Below are 16,508 nucleotides of genomic sequence, written 5' to 3' on the forward strand. Positions count from 1 at the left end.
CGGCTAAAGTCCCTAAAATGAGTTAAATATCCCTAAAATACATCCTAACTAAATTAAAAAAATCATTTTACGTTTCCTTATTTTTTTTTCATATTAAAAAAAGCCCATCAGACTAACCGTGTTTCAAACAATAAGTTGTAGGAAAATTTGTTTTTTTTTTACAGCTTTAAAGTGTTACAGTGAGAAAAAAGCTGATGGCTAGGAGACCTGCTGCGAATGGAAGATGGCGGATATTCACAGATTCTCCTTTTTGGTCAATCATCCGGGGCCTAACGTAAAGCAGGCCACCCTCAATTTAATTAGGGGAGGTCATATGGAAGAATTTAAGGGAAATTAGAAATTTTTGGATGGGAGTAAAGAGGGAGGCCTCAGATATGCTGGTACAGAAGAGGAGCATGCCGAGCTATGTTGGTGTTCGGCAGCCTGGTGCTAGAGTGAGTTTAAGTACATGTAAAGAATCCACAAAAAGTAGTGATCAAAACGGATTCTCACCTAACAGTCTCCCTTATTTTTAATTATAATCCTAAATCAAATTAAAGTCAAAAAGGCTAAAGTCAAATTAAGTGCTAGTTTTCTATAGTCCTAGAAACATAGGGAAACATAATAAGTTGGTTTATTTGTACTAGTTTTATGGATATATATTAGATACGCTATGAAGCAATAATTTTTGTCCGTTTTAAGCTTCAACTTCGCTCTTTACTTCCCTCGGAAACTCTTTATTTAAATTTTTTTTTTTTTTACTTAGACAGCGCTATTGTGCTGCCTATGACTTTTGTTTAGATTTAATATGGTTCGCTGATGTCAAACCTATTTATTAATATAGATCGTTGAACCCAGGAACAAACAAATTTAATAAAGAATTGAATAATATTCCAATAAATCAAGTATATTAAAACTTTAGCACAACAAATTAAATCTTACAGTATAAATCCATTAAAAATTACGAGCAAATGAATAGCGCGATACCCTGGGATATTAGAGTAGAGCTTAGATCAATTATGTGATTGAATATGTTGTGTTGGGCGTGGGGGTTTGGGGAAATAGGGACATGTACTGCAGCACTAGTGGTGAATTTGGCTGAAAAATCCGTGTGTATACAACATTCACCTTCGCCCACCCCAAAGCTTGTTTATGCTATACAACTGCAGCACATACCCTGCAGCAGCTCATTGCTGACAATTTTAGTAAAAGTCAAGCACCAAGATCTACGATGGCTTAATTTTTATGACGCATTGCGCAATGCTTTTAAATTCACTAAGTAACGATTTGTTAAATAATTACTTTTCTTCACTACTGCTTGAATAGCGCCTACTTCAATAGTGCCCCTCCCCTCGTCAATAAAAATACCGTAGCTAAGCCCCAATCCAAAACAGAAGACATTTTTAGAAGGGAAATCCCCGAAGTGGAAACACATTGCTTATTAGCTACAAATAAACAGGTTCGACAGGGTATGTGTGAAAATATATGTGCGTGCGCGTCAGACTCTGGCCTCTTTCCAACATGAATTCTCTTCATATCTTGGTTTGTTCTTGCTAGGTGAAGGTCAGTCAATATAAATGATATTATTTTTTATATTTATATATGTGAGTTTCTGTTTTGTTTTCTTCTTTTGAGTATTGAAATAGGAATAAACGCAGTTTTGGGTCGTAGTCAAAAGACTGATATTGGCGGGAATGTTTATATTAACGGACTATTCAGGTAGCTAAGAAACAAACATGTCTCCATAGGACTGTTGGAATACCAATGGTAAAATTCTAGTTAATTGACTTCTTGCTATTTCAGAAAAGGTTTAGGTTAGGAAAATGAAACTTTCAGGGATGGGTCTACAGGCTAAAGTATGTCCCGGGAAGGTATTTTAAAGTACCCACCTCCACTCCTTCTCTCTCTAGAGGGCCCTAAAATTTGCTTACATGATAGGTCTATACCTATTGAAATTTAGACAAAACAACATTTTACCTTAATTTTCAGTTACTAGTTGCTTTTTCTCTGCCTTTAGTTCTGAAAATGCAATCCCTGTTATTTGAGTAGAATTTTGAGCCATATCAATGTTTTGTTTTCAAAATTTAGGAAATGTATTTGCATATCTTTAAAACCTTATAAAATGGAATTGAGCAAAGTTATGAAGCTGAAAACAATTTTGTTGTACTTCAATTAAGCAGAAGTTCTATTTTGTAAGGTTTCACTTTTATAACACACATATTTTTAAAGGTCATCAAAGGTCAGGGCCCTCTTGAGGGAGAAGGAGTGGAGGTAGTTGCTTCAAAATACCTCCCCGGGACATACTTTGGTCTGTAGGTTCATCTCTGAAAGTTTCATTTTCCTAACCTAAACCCTTTCTGAGATTGCAAGAAGTCAATTAACTAGAATTTTACCCGGAAACAATTCATACTTCATAATATGGTGAAAATTTTAGTTAGTACATTTAAAGGTGTTTCCACTGTACTTTGCCCTAACCAGAACCATCCAAAGGTGGTGGGGCAACTGGCTCAGTTGCTCCGAGTGCCATGGCTTAGAGGGCGGTGCTGCTGGGAATTTGATCATTTGACCTAATATTTCATATAGATGCGGCTTTATTTTTTCTTATTTTTGAATTGGGAAGAAGGGAGAGGGAACGTTAATTAATTTTTCCCCGGCACCATCAACCCTAGGAATAGCTCTGCCCCCTCTTTTCCCTAATGTGCAAATATTTAGCGTAAATTAGCCTATAGCCTGGGCAATTGCCTAGAGAAGAACTCTTGCTTGATATACTTAAACCTACCCTAAGTATAGCAGTCTTGCTATACTTAAACCTACCCTTCCTCTAATGTGCAAATATAGCCCAAACTTGGTATTTTCAATGCATTGTGCCACTCATAACTTGCTTCTCTAGCATTTGTTTTGTCACAGTTGGATTCATTAAGACAGTTGGATTCAAAGAAGGTATACGGGTTGAAACAAAAGACGCATTGCGAGAATAGCTGGAGAATATATCATTTCGGCTGTATATTTGCACATCAGGGGGGTGGGAGGGGGTCTGGGGGTAAAGTATAGCGAGGCTGCATGCAAGATGTGTTAACTATGCTTACTCTGCATATTATGAAGTAGGAATTGTTTTCGGAACATGTATCCGTCTCTCCAGTTAGTTTTTCAGGGAAGTATCCCTTGGGTATTTCCCATGTATTTTGCCAAGATTTGCTCCTGTTTCAACCCCTTTACTCATAAATCTATGGTGCTTTATCATCCGGCACTATTTGTTTTACTCGACGTGCATTTGGTCACAGAGTACACTAAGTATTTTATTTTATAATAGAAAACCCTGATTGAATGTTTGTTAAATATTGAGCAGTCCACATTCCTAACCTACGAATAAAGTGCTGTCCGGATATATGAATCCTTTTTTGTCACAAATCCAATATGGACCCTCAAAGATAATTAAATTAAAAAAACAAACAAGTTTTTCAACTGAAAATAAAGAGCAACGTTAAAACTTAAAGTGAATAGAGATTATTATGCATATGAGGCTGGTTGCCCCCCCTCAACACCTCAGTCTTTAAGCTAAAGTTTTGAAGTACTTTTGAAAAAGCTTCTTATTGTTCTAGTTAAACGAACCTATTGTTTCATGAGTCATTCTTAAAGAATTGGGACAAAATTTAAACTTTAGCGTTGAGGAGGGGACAATCCCCTTCATATGCGTAATAATTTCTGTTCGTTTCAAGTTTAAGTGTTGATCCTTACTTTCAGTTTAAAAAACTTGTTTTTTATTTAATTTCTGATCGTTGTTTAAATAATACCAGGAAATGTGGCTCCACGTCCATGAAAACATCCTCCTCCCTACGGATATATCCTGTAGACAATTCCATCCTGGCGAAAACTTCCCCGGACCACTACCCTTAAGATCTCTTCGCATAAAATTGAGTCAGCAAAGATAAAGCAAGCCATAAGAAAAATGTCTTATAGGAATTCTGGCAAAATCCTCCAGTGTAAAATTTCCACTGAAAATTCACCCACTGGCAACTTCCTTCCCCATGAAAAATTATCCCTGTGGAAAATTCCAAGCAGAAAATTTGTCCCCCAACCCGGAAAGTATATATATACTTCCTAATAACAAATACTATATTTAGACAATGGGCAAATCTTATAACTTAAAGACCCACCCCCAGGGATTGTGATGGGTCGTGTTCAGAAGTCGATTTTTTGGAAACATCTGTTGGTATCAAAATTCCATTTTCAAAGTTTTGTTTACTATTGAGCCTGGTCGCTCCTTACTTACAGCTCGTTACCACGATATTTTAGATATGGTTTGTACTCTGTTAGAGTCACCCTTGTTAAAACCGGCATATCTGTAAATTGAATCGACAGTGACAAAATAGAGAATCAATAAATGCATGGGAAAAATATTGCCTAATGTGGGCTATATATTTAGGCAATATTAGAAAGGTAAGATTAAGTTTGGTAGGGTATAAAAGCCTACTGTTATTACCGTGAAAATGAAACGTCAGAAGTGGGAACGCTATATATATATATATATATATATATATCATGAAAAGAGAAATCACCAATGCAACAGCACAAACACAAAAAAAAAGAAAAAAGAGAGAGACAGAAGGAGAAAAGGAAGACTGTTTTCCTAAACTAGTGATTAATATAGACAAGCACTTGAACGAGGCCTTAACACTACTCATCCATACAATCACATAGGTCAAACAGCATAGCCACACACAATCAACCATAAAGAATAATCCATGGACAGGCAGTCATGTCGTCAATAAGTATAAGTCGTCATTTACCAAACAATAGAAAAAATAATATAGACAAATAATTCAGAGGCAACACCCAACATAAGGGCGCATCAGGAGAATACACTGGCCTATATAGGGTTTCGCCTCTCTAAATTCTCTACCCAGCACAGTGTTGTGGCTACCACAGAATATCCATGGCATCCCCGCGTCAGGTATCACCCCCAAAATACATGCCTATGAAAGAAAAAAAAAAAAAAAACAGCAAATGTAAAACAACCAAGTAAAACCAAAACAAACTTATCCTGTTAATATATCCCTCCCTTTAGCAACAATAGGTAAACTAAATATTATAAATTTTACCAAATCACAAATATTAACACATTGCAAAAAACCTGAATAAACTAAACAATTATAGAATTCATCTTTACCATGTGGCTAATTTTTAAGAAAATCCGCTCAATTAGAAACACAATTCAAAATAAATGGCGCTGCAACAACATTTCTCGAACCTCCGAAATTAGTTGAAAATTTCTTTAAGTATTTCTAGATAATTCTTTTGATATTTATTTAAAAGTTCGTTATAATGAAAACTAAACTTTTTAAATTGCCAAGTTAATTTATTTGCAGAAAAACCTCGCGATATCAATTTTTGGCTTAAGATTTTACATCTATTTTTAAAATCAATATAATTACTACAAATCCTTGCATAACGAAGTAGCTGTGAGAAAAACGCTGAATATGTGATATTTGAGTGTATATTACTTTCAGGGAATGGGAAACTAATCACTTCAAAATCAAAATCATCCGTTTTATTATACATTTTAAAACTTAATTTATTATTATCACAAATATTAATATTTAAATCTAAGAAATGATCTTCATGACCAGCGCCATGACTAGGCTCAAGAATAAGCTCTGATGGATATATATTTTTAGAAATATCAATGAAATCCTTACAATTTAAGACCAAAATATCATCTAAATATCTTTTATTATTTGACAAAGCATGTTTTAAATTAATTGGATTATTCTTATCCATCATATATTTATATTCTAGTTGACTTAAAAACAAGTCAGCTATAAATGGGCTGGCATTCCCCCCCATGGGAATTCCCACAATTTGCTTGTACAAATCACCCCCAAATCTTATATAAGTATTGTATAAAACAAATTCTAATAACTCAAAAATCATATCCAAGCTGTAACATCTAAGTGAACTGTAGTATTAAAGCAATTTGTCCATATAGCTTTTTTATTATAAATGTCTATTTTTAAGAACCTTTTACTAGATAAGAGGAAAGATTTCTTGATAACAGTTTTTAAATTATCAAACACTACATTAAGTGATAAATTAGTATACATTGTCGCAAAATCGAAAGACTCAATTCTTTTAGCTGAAACCATTGTTAAAGAATCTATCACCTGCAGTGAATTATTAACACTCCAATATGGATTAAAATTCGAAAATTTTTTAATACCAGAACAATAGGTTTTAAGTTTATTTACAATTTCCTTTAAAATTAAAGAGAGGTCAGTAGCAGCAATGCGGGTTGGACATTTAGCTGCTACAGCAGTAAACCGTGGTTTAGGGGGATTCTTATGAAATTTTACAGTCCAATTTAGGAAAGGGAACTTTTTATCATTGTCATTTATTTTAATATTAAAATTTTTAAAAAGTATTTTTTCAGTCTTTTCAATTAAATTCTCATATATATATATATATATATATATATATATATATATATATATATATATATATACCTGTGCATATATATATGTGCATAATATATATATATATATATATATATATATATATATATATATATATATATATATATATATATAGAACTAGACCTGTGCATTCTTTTGATTGCTTTATTTGTTTTTAGTTTTGTAGTAAAAGTTTCCTTTAGGCTACTTTTGATTTTTATAAATTTATCGTGGAAAGAGAAAATGTCTTCAAAAAGTATTAAAAAATTTCATAAAATCAATTGCCAACTTAACTCAGTCTCCCACTTAAATCGTTGAAGTATGGTTATGTGTGATTTCAAGGCTTCTTCACTCTCAGTGAGTTTTGTATTAACAGTTCTCGAGATACGGTAGGATAAATTAAAGAATATGTAAACCACTATAATCAAGAATGCAGAATTTTTCTTGAGAATTCGCAATCGTCAGCGCACTAGGCTACTATCGAAATGAAAACAGAAAAAATTTCTACAAAACATGGGTCAATTTCTGGCCTTTCTTTCGCCATAGGCAAAATCTTGATTATTGCCTCTCCCCTCCCCGTCTCTCAAAAATTTTCCAGACCAAATTTTAGACCCTAGTGCAACTGAACCCTCGTGCCACTGAACCACCGTACTCAGTTTTCCAAAATCCTACAAATTTGAAGCAATAGGCCTATAATTGGGTAAAACACAAACTAGAATCTTGCTTGTTAAACTTCGTTGGAATTGTTTGTTTTTTAAAGTGATGATAGAAAAGCCTGTCAAGATGATGTACAAAAAAGCTGTTTTTTTTTGTCACAAAAACAAAGAAAATTGGACGTCACAAACCATTAAAGTCAGATTTATTTCTTCTTTATATGTTTGTTTATGCTTTATGTCTTCGCCCTGTTACTGTCGGAAAATACAACCTCCCCCTTAAAATACCCCCGTGGAAAATGCCCATCACCCCCCCCCCTCTGCGGCTGGTTTGTTTCCAGTCACTTTTGATTTACAAGAAAGGACTAGAGATCTCAATTACTGATAGAATGAGCATCCTCCAAAGTTTCTAAAACCATGAAGCAGAGGTGGGAATTAGCAAGGGGCAGCCCCCTCCTACATGGAATGAGTTCTGCTCATTAAGAAGTGTAATGTCACTCTTTACTCTCATAATAACAGCGGAAACCAGAAATATTCCCAGAAATCAAGAGATTAAATATCAGTTTCACTGAAGGTCTTTTCTCACTTCCCACAAAAAATATACCCCCAAACAAACGTCATAGATATAGCCCTGGGGTTTTTATATCAATATCTACCTTCACTCTCCCACCGTCTCTCCCTTAGAACTAATTCTGTGTTTAACTCTACCATACACTGTGAAATCTGTGATCAACAAATATTTTGACTAGTTTTGGAGGGATGGAGATGCCTCAAAGGGCGCAGTTTAATACCAACACATCGAAACTCTCATTGGGCCTTCAAATGAATTTAGAATCAGTTCTAAGAAAGAAACAAGAGGAGAGTGGCGGTAGAAATTGATTTGTAATCCCCAGGACCTTATTCAGGACTTTTGTTTGTTTTCTTTCTCCGAGGGAGGGGAACAAAACTTTAAAAACACATCAAAAATGTGAAATTTATATTTAATCCCTCTTAGTTTCTGGGAATATATCTGGTCTACACTTTTACTATGAAAGTAAAGAGCACCATAAACATCAATAAGAACATAACTTATTCTGTATAAGAGGGAAACTGCTCCTTCCCCACCTCTGCCTTTTGGTCATGGAAACTTCGGAGGATGCTCGTTGGATTAGAAACTGAGAAGGGAGAGAACCCTTTTGTATAAGTTTCAAGTTCCAATATACTAAAATTTTGAATTTTACATTTTTTGGCAGATAAAAGATTGATGGGCAGCTAACCTCACTCGCCCTCTTTACGTTAATTTCTACTTTTCTACGTTAATTTTTTTTGCAGAGCTTTAAGAAAGTTTATTATTCTAATAAAACAAACGTTATTCTTAAATAACGGAACAAAACTTCAAATTTTAGCTTAAAGGGCATGGTATTGAGGAGGTGGCAACCCTATTCATATACAGAATAGCTTCTGTTCGTTTTATGGTTTTATGCTACTCCGTACTTTCAGTTTAATAATCTTTATTTTTATTTATTTTTTATTTTCATCTACCTGGTCGTATTTTGTTATGAAGTTTTATAGGGACGGTACAGTCTATCCCATATAGAATTATGCACATATTATGGGATTGGTGATGTCGGGGTATTGGAGGTGGAGGGGGAATTCCTGGTGCTTGACCCTCATACGATCCCAGTTTGATGATTTACTATCATTCTATAATATCTGAATTCTCTTTATAGCTTCAAAAGTTTGTCATCTTACCATTTAAACATCTATCCAAAGAGCATGCTTCCATTCCATCCATCCAAAGGACCAAAGAAAGGGTAGGTTGTTCCCGAGTTGCCTAGGATGGGGTCTTAAGAGGGATTGACAGGTAATCGGAACTCCTTTTTTATTGTTACTTTTCTTTTTTTCGATATATTGAAAATTTGGAAAAAGACTGCAATGATTAAAAAAGCTATTTTACCAGCAAAATTGACAGGCCAGGAGCAGCACCATCATGCCTGATTTATTTTGTCGTATTTGTTTTTGATGGTCAAGGTCAGAAAATGAGGTAAACTAGAAATTCCTAAGACCAGAAAAACCTTATTTCTCATTTTCATACTTCGATAATTGTTCAGAGATACTAGAAAGAAGGGGAGGGGGGATTTGGCATCCCTGACCGAAACCGATGGAGCTCATTTAAAGATAATTACCTCCTCAAGTGAGTGAAATACCTCTAAAACAGGTATAAGCTAAGAAAAATGATTTTACATACCCTTTATAATTTTTTTTATTAAAAGAAACCCCATCAGGCTAAGCATCTTTCAAACAATAAGCTATTGGAAAAATTGGCACTCACAGATTCTCCTTTTCAGCCAATCATCTGGGGCCAAACGGAAAGCAAATTGTCCCCAAATTAGGCGGAGAAGGTAAGGAAGGATTTAAGGAAAATTAAAAATTTTTTGGGAAGTGTAAAGAGGGAGGCTTTAGATATGTTGATACGGAGGAGGAGCATGCTTAGCTGTGTTAGTGTTAGGCAGCTTGATGCTGGAGCAAGTTTTAATATATTGAAAGAAGAGGTCACCAATGCAATAGCACAAACACAGAAATAAACATAATAAACTTACACCATAAAAAAATTAAACCATATAAACAAAAAAGAAACACAGCAGGAGAAAGGACGACTGTTTTCTTACTTCAGTTATTAATATAAATCAGTACTTGAGTGAGGCCTTAACCCTACTCATCCATCCAATTACATAGGTCAAACAACATAGCCATACACAATCAACCGTAAAGAATAATCCATGGACAGGCAGTCGTGCTAAGAATCAGCTTTTTCAGTCTTTTGCAAGCTTTGGTGGTAAAAGTTACATATGTTTGGGTTAGGTTAAATTAAGTTAGAAATTCAGAAATGGGGGAAAACCTAACCCAACCTAACCTGTCACCCTGAGACATTGCATAAAACTGAAAAAGTTGATTGTAACTCTGACTAAATCCAAGGAAAAACAAGAGCTAAGAGCTCATATGGCACTTGTGACGAGGGCGGAAGAGCCAAGAGCTCATATGGCTTGAGCTCTAGCAAAATTCTAAGAATCAGTGGATTGATTTAAAAGGAAAATCAGAGGCTTAATGTCGGCCAGGATTTAAAATAAAAGCTCTGGGACATGAATTCCTTCTAAATATCAAATTTCATAAAGATCCGCTCACCCGTTCTTAAGTTAAAAATACCTCAATTTTTTCAATTTTTCTGAATTAACCCCCCCCCAACTCCTCCAAAGAGAGAGGATCCGTTCCAATTATGTCAATCACGTATCTAGAACTTGTGCTTATTCTTCCCATCAAGTTTAATCCCGATCTCTCCACTCTAAGCGTTTTCCAAGATTTCCGGTTTCCGAGATTTCTGTTTCCCCTTCAATCCCCTATGTCCCCGGATCCGATTCGAATGGAAATGCAGCATCTGAGACATAAAATCTTTCTATATATCAAGTTTCATTAAGATCTGTTCTAACAATCGTAAGATAAAGATACCTCAATTTTCACGTTTTCCAAGATTTCTGGTTTTTCCCTTCAACTCCCCCCAATGTCACCGGATCTGGTCAGGATTTAAAATAACAGCTTTCAAGCACAAAATCCTTCTAAATATCAAATTTCATTAAGATCTGATCGCCCGTTCGTAAGTTACAAATACCTAATTTTTTCTAATTTTTACGAATTATCCCCCCAGCTCCCCCAAAGAGAGCGAATCCGGTCCGGTTATGTCAGCCACGTATCTTGGACTTGTGCTTATTCTTCCCACCAAGTTTCATCCTGATCCCTCCACTTTAAGCCTTTTCCAAGATTTCCCGTTCCTTCCGCCCCAACCCCCCCCCATGACTGGATCCAGTCGGGATTTAAAATAAGAGATCTGTGTTACGAGGTCCCTCTGAATATGGAATGTCATTAAGATCCGATCACTCCTTCGGAAGTTAAAAAATACCCCCTTTTTTCTAATTTTTCAGAATTAACCCTCCCCCCCCCCAACTCCCCCAAGAGAGCGGATTCGTTCCGGTTATGTCAATCACGTATCTAGAACTTGTGCTTATTTTTCCCACCAAGTTTCATCCCGATCCTTCCACTCTAAGCGCTTTCCAAGATTTTAGGTTTCCCCCTCCAACTCTCCCCAATGTCATCAGATCAGGTCGGGATTTAAAATAACAGCTATGAGACACGATATCCTTCCGTATATCAAATCTCATTAAGATCCGATCACCCGTTCGTAAGTTAAAAATACCTAATTTTTTCTAATTTTTCCAAATTAACCGCCCCCCCCACTCCCCGCCCCAGATGGTTGAATTGGGAAAAATGCTGTTTATAATTTAATCTGGTCTGGTTCCTGATACGGCTGCCAAATGTTATCGTCTTAGCTTATCTGGATTTAAAATAACAGCTATGAGACACGATATCCTTCCGTATATCAAATCTCATTAAGATCCGATCACCCGTTCGTAAGTTAAAAATACCTCATTTTTTCTAATTTTTCCGAATTAACCGCCCCCCCCCACTCCCCGCCCCAGATGGTTGAATTGGGAAAAATGCTGTTTATAATTTAATCTGGTCTGGTTCCTGATACGGCTGCCAAATGTCTTAGCTTATCTGGAAGTGCCTAAACTAGCAAAACCGGGACAGACAGACCGATAGAAATTGCGATCGATATATGTCACATAGTTAATACCAAGTGCCATAAAAAAGGTATTTTGGACATTCACTGTTAAATGTCGACATTAGCCAGATTTCGGACATTCACGGTAACGCAGTAATTAAATGTTTTCTTTATTTCATCCTTTACCCCCTAAGAAACTTGTCACTTAGCAGGAACTACGCGCTCTTCATAATGTAACAAGAGTTAGTTGGATTTTCGTTTAAAAATGGATGTATTTGCAGACAACCTGTCTGATTCGTGGTTTTGTGACGACATCTCTCTGGTTCTATTACCTGCCCTTAGGGAAACTGTGGTTGATCTTATAGACACGACGATAATTACTCCTTTATGCTGTGCCTGTTTGAAAAGGAAGTCATAAAAGACATATATGTAAGGCAACTTAATTTATTGTATTTCTTTTTCTAGTAGTTAATTATTGATGTGAGCTATATATCATATATGTATGTAACAATAATCGATATTTATGCAAATATCGGTGTAATTGGCCATGGGGCAGGGGGGAGGAACTGTCCACTCCCGTTAGTCCCCCAGCTGAAATTTAGCTGGTACTTTTCTGTTATAGCGATTATGTATATAGAAGCTAAGCAGAACCAGTTTCATCGTCAGTTTTTTCTGCTTAGTGTTAAACAAACTAAACAAGTGACAGAATAGATGGAAAATATATAATTTGGGCTGTATAGGCCTATTTGAACATTGGAGGGTGGGATAGAATTTTTGACTGTGTGAGATTATAAAACAATTTTCACTCCATAATATGCAGAATAATTGTACCTAACATATTTTGGATGCACACCCGCTATACTTTACCTTCATCCCTCCGAATGTGCAAATTTATAGCTAAAATCTACTTTATAAATTTATAGCTAAATTTATACTTAAAATCTATAACAGACAATTACCATTTAGTTTCTTAAAAAATATGTCAAAATTAAGATTAGCCCGCATAATTCAAGTATCCAGAGTAACATTTCATAGTTTTCTTTAGTATATTTGGTAAAATTCTAGTTAATTGACTTCTTGCTATCTCAGAAAGGGTTTAGGTTAGGAAAATGAAACTTTCAGGGATGAATCTACAAACTAAAGTATGTCCCGGGAAGGTATTTTGAAGCAACTACCTCCAATCCTTCTCCCTCTAGAGGGCCCTGACCTTTGATGACCTTTAAAAACATGTGTGTTATAAAAGTGAAACCTTGCAAAATAGATCTTCTGCTTAATTGAAGTACAACAAAATTGTTTTCAGCTTCATAACTTCGCTCAATTCCATTTTATAAGGTTTTAAAGATATGAAAATACGTTTCCTAAATTTTGAAAAAAACACATTGATTGGCTCAAAATTCTACTCAAATAACAGGAATTGGAATTTTCAGAACTAAAGGCAGAGAAAAAAGCAACTAGTAACTGAAAATTAAGGTAAAATGCTGTTTTGTCAAAATTTCAATAGATGTAGACCTGTCATGTAGGCAAATTTCAGGGCCCTATAGAGGGAGAAGGAGTGGAGGTGGGTACTTTAAGATACCTTCCCGGGACAAACTTTAGCCCGTAGACCCATCCGTAAAAGTTTCATTTTCCTAACCTAAACCCTTTCCGAGATAGCAAGAAGTGAATTAACTAGAATTTTACCGTATATTTTTGTCGTTATGGCACTATATGGCTCATTTTTCGATGCCATTTTCACTTGATTAGGGAAAATTAGCTAAAACTTCGCCCCCCCATCCCTGGATTTTGGCAAATCTACGCCAATGGATATTGGTTTCATATGGGCTACTTATAAACAAAGACCATACAACTAATAAAATTCGTATTTCTCTCGGGACGTCATTTGTGGGAGGTGGATTCGTCCCCTAAATTGTTGTATACTTTTTTTGTTTTCATTGAAAGAAATGAAAACACCCCCTTCTATACTTAGAAAGATTACGCTTTGGTAAATTTGGAAACCAATTCTTTTCTTACATAGGGGTAATGTGGACCCTATATAATGCCTTTCTATGCTCCTTCCAGATGTTTTATCTGAATGGCAAATCCCCCCCCCCTCATATGTGTCATTATATTGTCTATCTTCTCCATAATATTCCATCTTCTCCTTAATGTTCTACCGCTCTAGATGTCCCTATGAAATTTCAAATGAAGCCTATCTTTTTTTATAGCTATGACACCCAAGAAGTGAAGTTAGGTTAATCCAAATGAAACAGTATTTACTTCATAATATGCAGGATAATTGCTGCTAAAACATTTTGTATGCAGACCCGCTTTATCCCAAACCCTCTCCCCTAATGTGCGATATTTTCCAGGTATTCTCGCAATGCGTCTCTTGTTTGAAACTGTTTACCTGTATATTGAATCAACTGACGATAAAGCTATTAACCTAAGTTGGAAAAATCCAATATACCAAAAAAAAAGAAATCTTGTATTTTTAGGATTGGCCTACAACTGGGCTAAAAAAAATTTTTTTTCACATGAATGGGACACAAGAGACCATACCTGAAAAATACAAGGGTTCGAAAGCAGAGTTAACGATATAATCTTTATCCAGGATATAAAATTAAAATTCTTGGATTGATGCGCACTCTTGCTACATGAGCTATGGACAATGAGGATGGCTTCATCTATTTAAGACAAGAATATCTGATAAAGTCGGAAACTTTGAAATATTGTCGTTTTTAGGTTTTTTGTACGTTTTCTATATATTATGATAAGTATTTATTTACATATGTAATCAAAAGAGAGAGAGATTTGAACACTCCAAAAGACGGCAGAAGATTTATTAGGTGTTTTTCCAAGGAATTGGAAGATGACAGATTACCAAAGATAGTCCTTTAGGGCCTACCATCCAGGGCTAAACAAGAAGCTAGTCAACCTTAAATTGGCCGGGAGGTCATTAGGAAAAATACTATGAAAATTAAAAGGTACTTATGTCTTATAGCCACGACACCCAAGAAGTGAAGTTAGGTTAATCCAAATGAAACAATATTTACTTCATTATATGCAGAACAATTGCTGTTAAAACATTTTGCATGCAGACCCGCAATGTTTTGCCCCAAACCCCCCCACTAATGTGTCATAGTTTCCAGGTATTCTCGCAATGCGTATCTGGTGTGAACTCCTTTACCTGTAAATTGAATCTAGTGTGACAAAATAAAACTGGGAAAAACAAGTTACATCTTGGAAAATGCACTGAGAATATATAATATGAGGTATAAATTTGCACATCAGGGGGGGGGGAGGGATAAGTGTAGCGAGGCTGCATGCAAAGTGTGTTAGCTACGATTATTCTGCATATTATGAAGTAAGAATTGTTTTCTAACTTCCCGCTATCCAAATGCTTTACTTTTCCCCCTTATATATAAATATATAGCACAAATTATATCAGTCCAATGTGTTCTGTCACTCATCACTTGTTTTCCACTGTGCGTAAGCTAATTGTCTCTTAAAACAGACTGATGAAACCGGTTTGTTCTCGGGTTTTAGACAGGTAATTCTTGTGTGTTGTTGCTCTTACAGATTAGTACCGAAATGGATAGGAGTGAATGTTGTAATCAAAGGGACCTTAGTCTGGTCTCTGTAGGTACCAAATTACTTAGTAATATGATATCTTTTACAATGAGAGATTATGTTGGTTTAGGAAAGGTAGAGGATGTGTCGACCGAATGTTCACTCTTAAGGAGGCCCTAGACGGCCAATCATTTTGGTCAAAAGCTTCCATCCATCGATTGACTTTAGCATGATTGACCGTCTAGGAACCTGTTTGACGCTTGAGTCAAGCGTTGGCGGTGATAGATAGAAAGTTTGAATGAATCAATCATTTTGATCAAAAGCAGTGTGTTACATTAGCTTTGGTCAAGATTGAAGGGTGGATTGAAGATTAATTAAAGCACACGTCAATCGATTGACGGAAACTTTTGATCAAAATGATTGACCGTCTAGGGCCTTCTTTAGGTTAATAATTGAGGAGTGCCTGAGTTGATAAACGCATTTACTCCTCAGTTTTAAAGGTTATGAGCAACCATTCGATTCTGTGCCGTTGAACTGTTCGATAACGGACAAATACATTATAAGTGATTAGTGCTAGTGCGAGAATAACATTGCTGCAGTCAAGACAGGAAAGGAGGTTAACAGCAGGTTTTGTATTAAATCAATAGTTAGTAAGATCCTATCCTACCCCATTTTATATGGATCATGAGGGAGAACATGAAATCAAATGGGGAAGAAAAACTTTCCTGGAATTAGATGATGCTAATGATTTCCGGCAAATCATTTCCACGGAAGGGAGGATTTCTGGAGTCACCGAAAAAATTATTATAACTCAGCCTGTCAGCTGAAAGTTTTCTAAGGACGGGTGAATCTTCTGTAAAAAATTTTATGGGGGGCTTTCCATGGAGGTTGAGCCAGATTTACCAGCATTATTTTAAGAGATCAGAAATTAACTTCAAAAAATAATTTTTCAACTGTAAGTAAAGCAAAGCTAAAATTTGAGACGAACATACATTTTCCCGTTTAGAAGGGGTTGCCTTCCTCCTCAATACCTTCCTCATTATGCTAAAGTTTGAATGTTTTTCCCAATTTTTTAAGAATAAATCCTGAAGCACAAGGACAGTTTTATTAGAATATTCAGCTTTTTTAAAAGTGATAAAAATTTTAGCGTGAAGAGAACAGGTATTGAGCAGGGGAGGGGGGTATACGGAATAGTTTCTGTTCGTTTTGAGTTTTGATGTTGCTCCTTACTTTCAGTTAAAAAAAACGTTTTTTTTTATTTAATTAGACAATGAATCCAAGTGT

At 35.6% G+C, this 16,508-nt stretch overlaps 1 long non-coding RNA gene across 5 annotated transcripts in view; it reads left to right on the plus strand.

The window, feature by feature from the left end:
* The first annotated feature begins 1,528 nt into the window (after positions 1 to 1,528).
* LOC136034888 (uncharacterized) overlaps positions 1,529 to 16,508 on the plus strand; it is a 48,953-nt gene continuing 33,973 nt past the window's right edge. For all 5 annotated transcript variants that reach the window (XR_010619273.1, XR_010619276.1, XR_010619277.1 and 2 more), the window contains exons 1-2: positions 1,529 to 1,583; positions 8,791 to 8,924. This is a non-coding gene — a long non-coding RNA (uncharacterized LOC136034888). The remainder of the gene's footprint in view (positions 1,584 to 8,790; positions 8,925 to 16,508) is intronic.

Source organism: Artemia franciscana, chromosome 13 (assembly GCF_032884065.1).
Source record: "Artemia franciscana chromosome 13, ASM3288406v1, whole genome shotgun sequence".
Lineage (NCBI taxonomy): Eukaryota > Metazoa > Arthropoda > Branchiopoda > Anostraca > Artemiidae > Artemia > Artemia franciscana.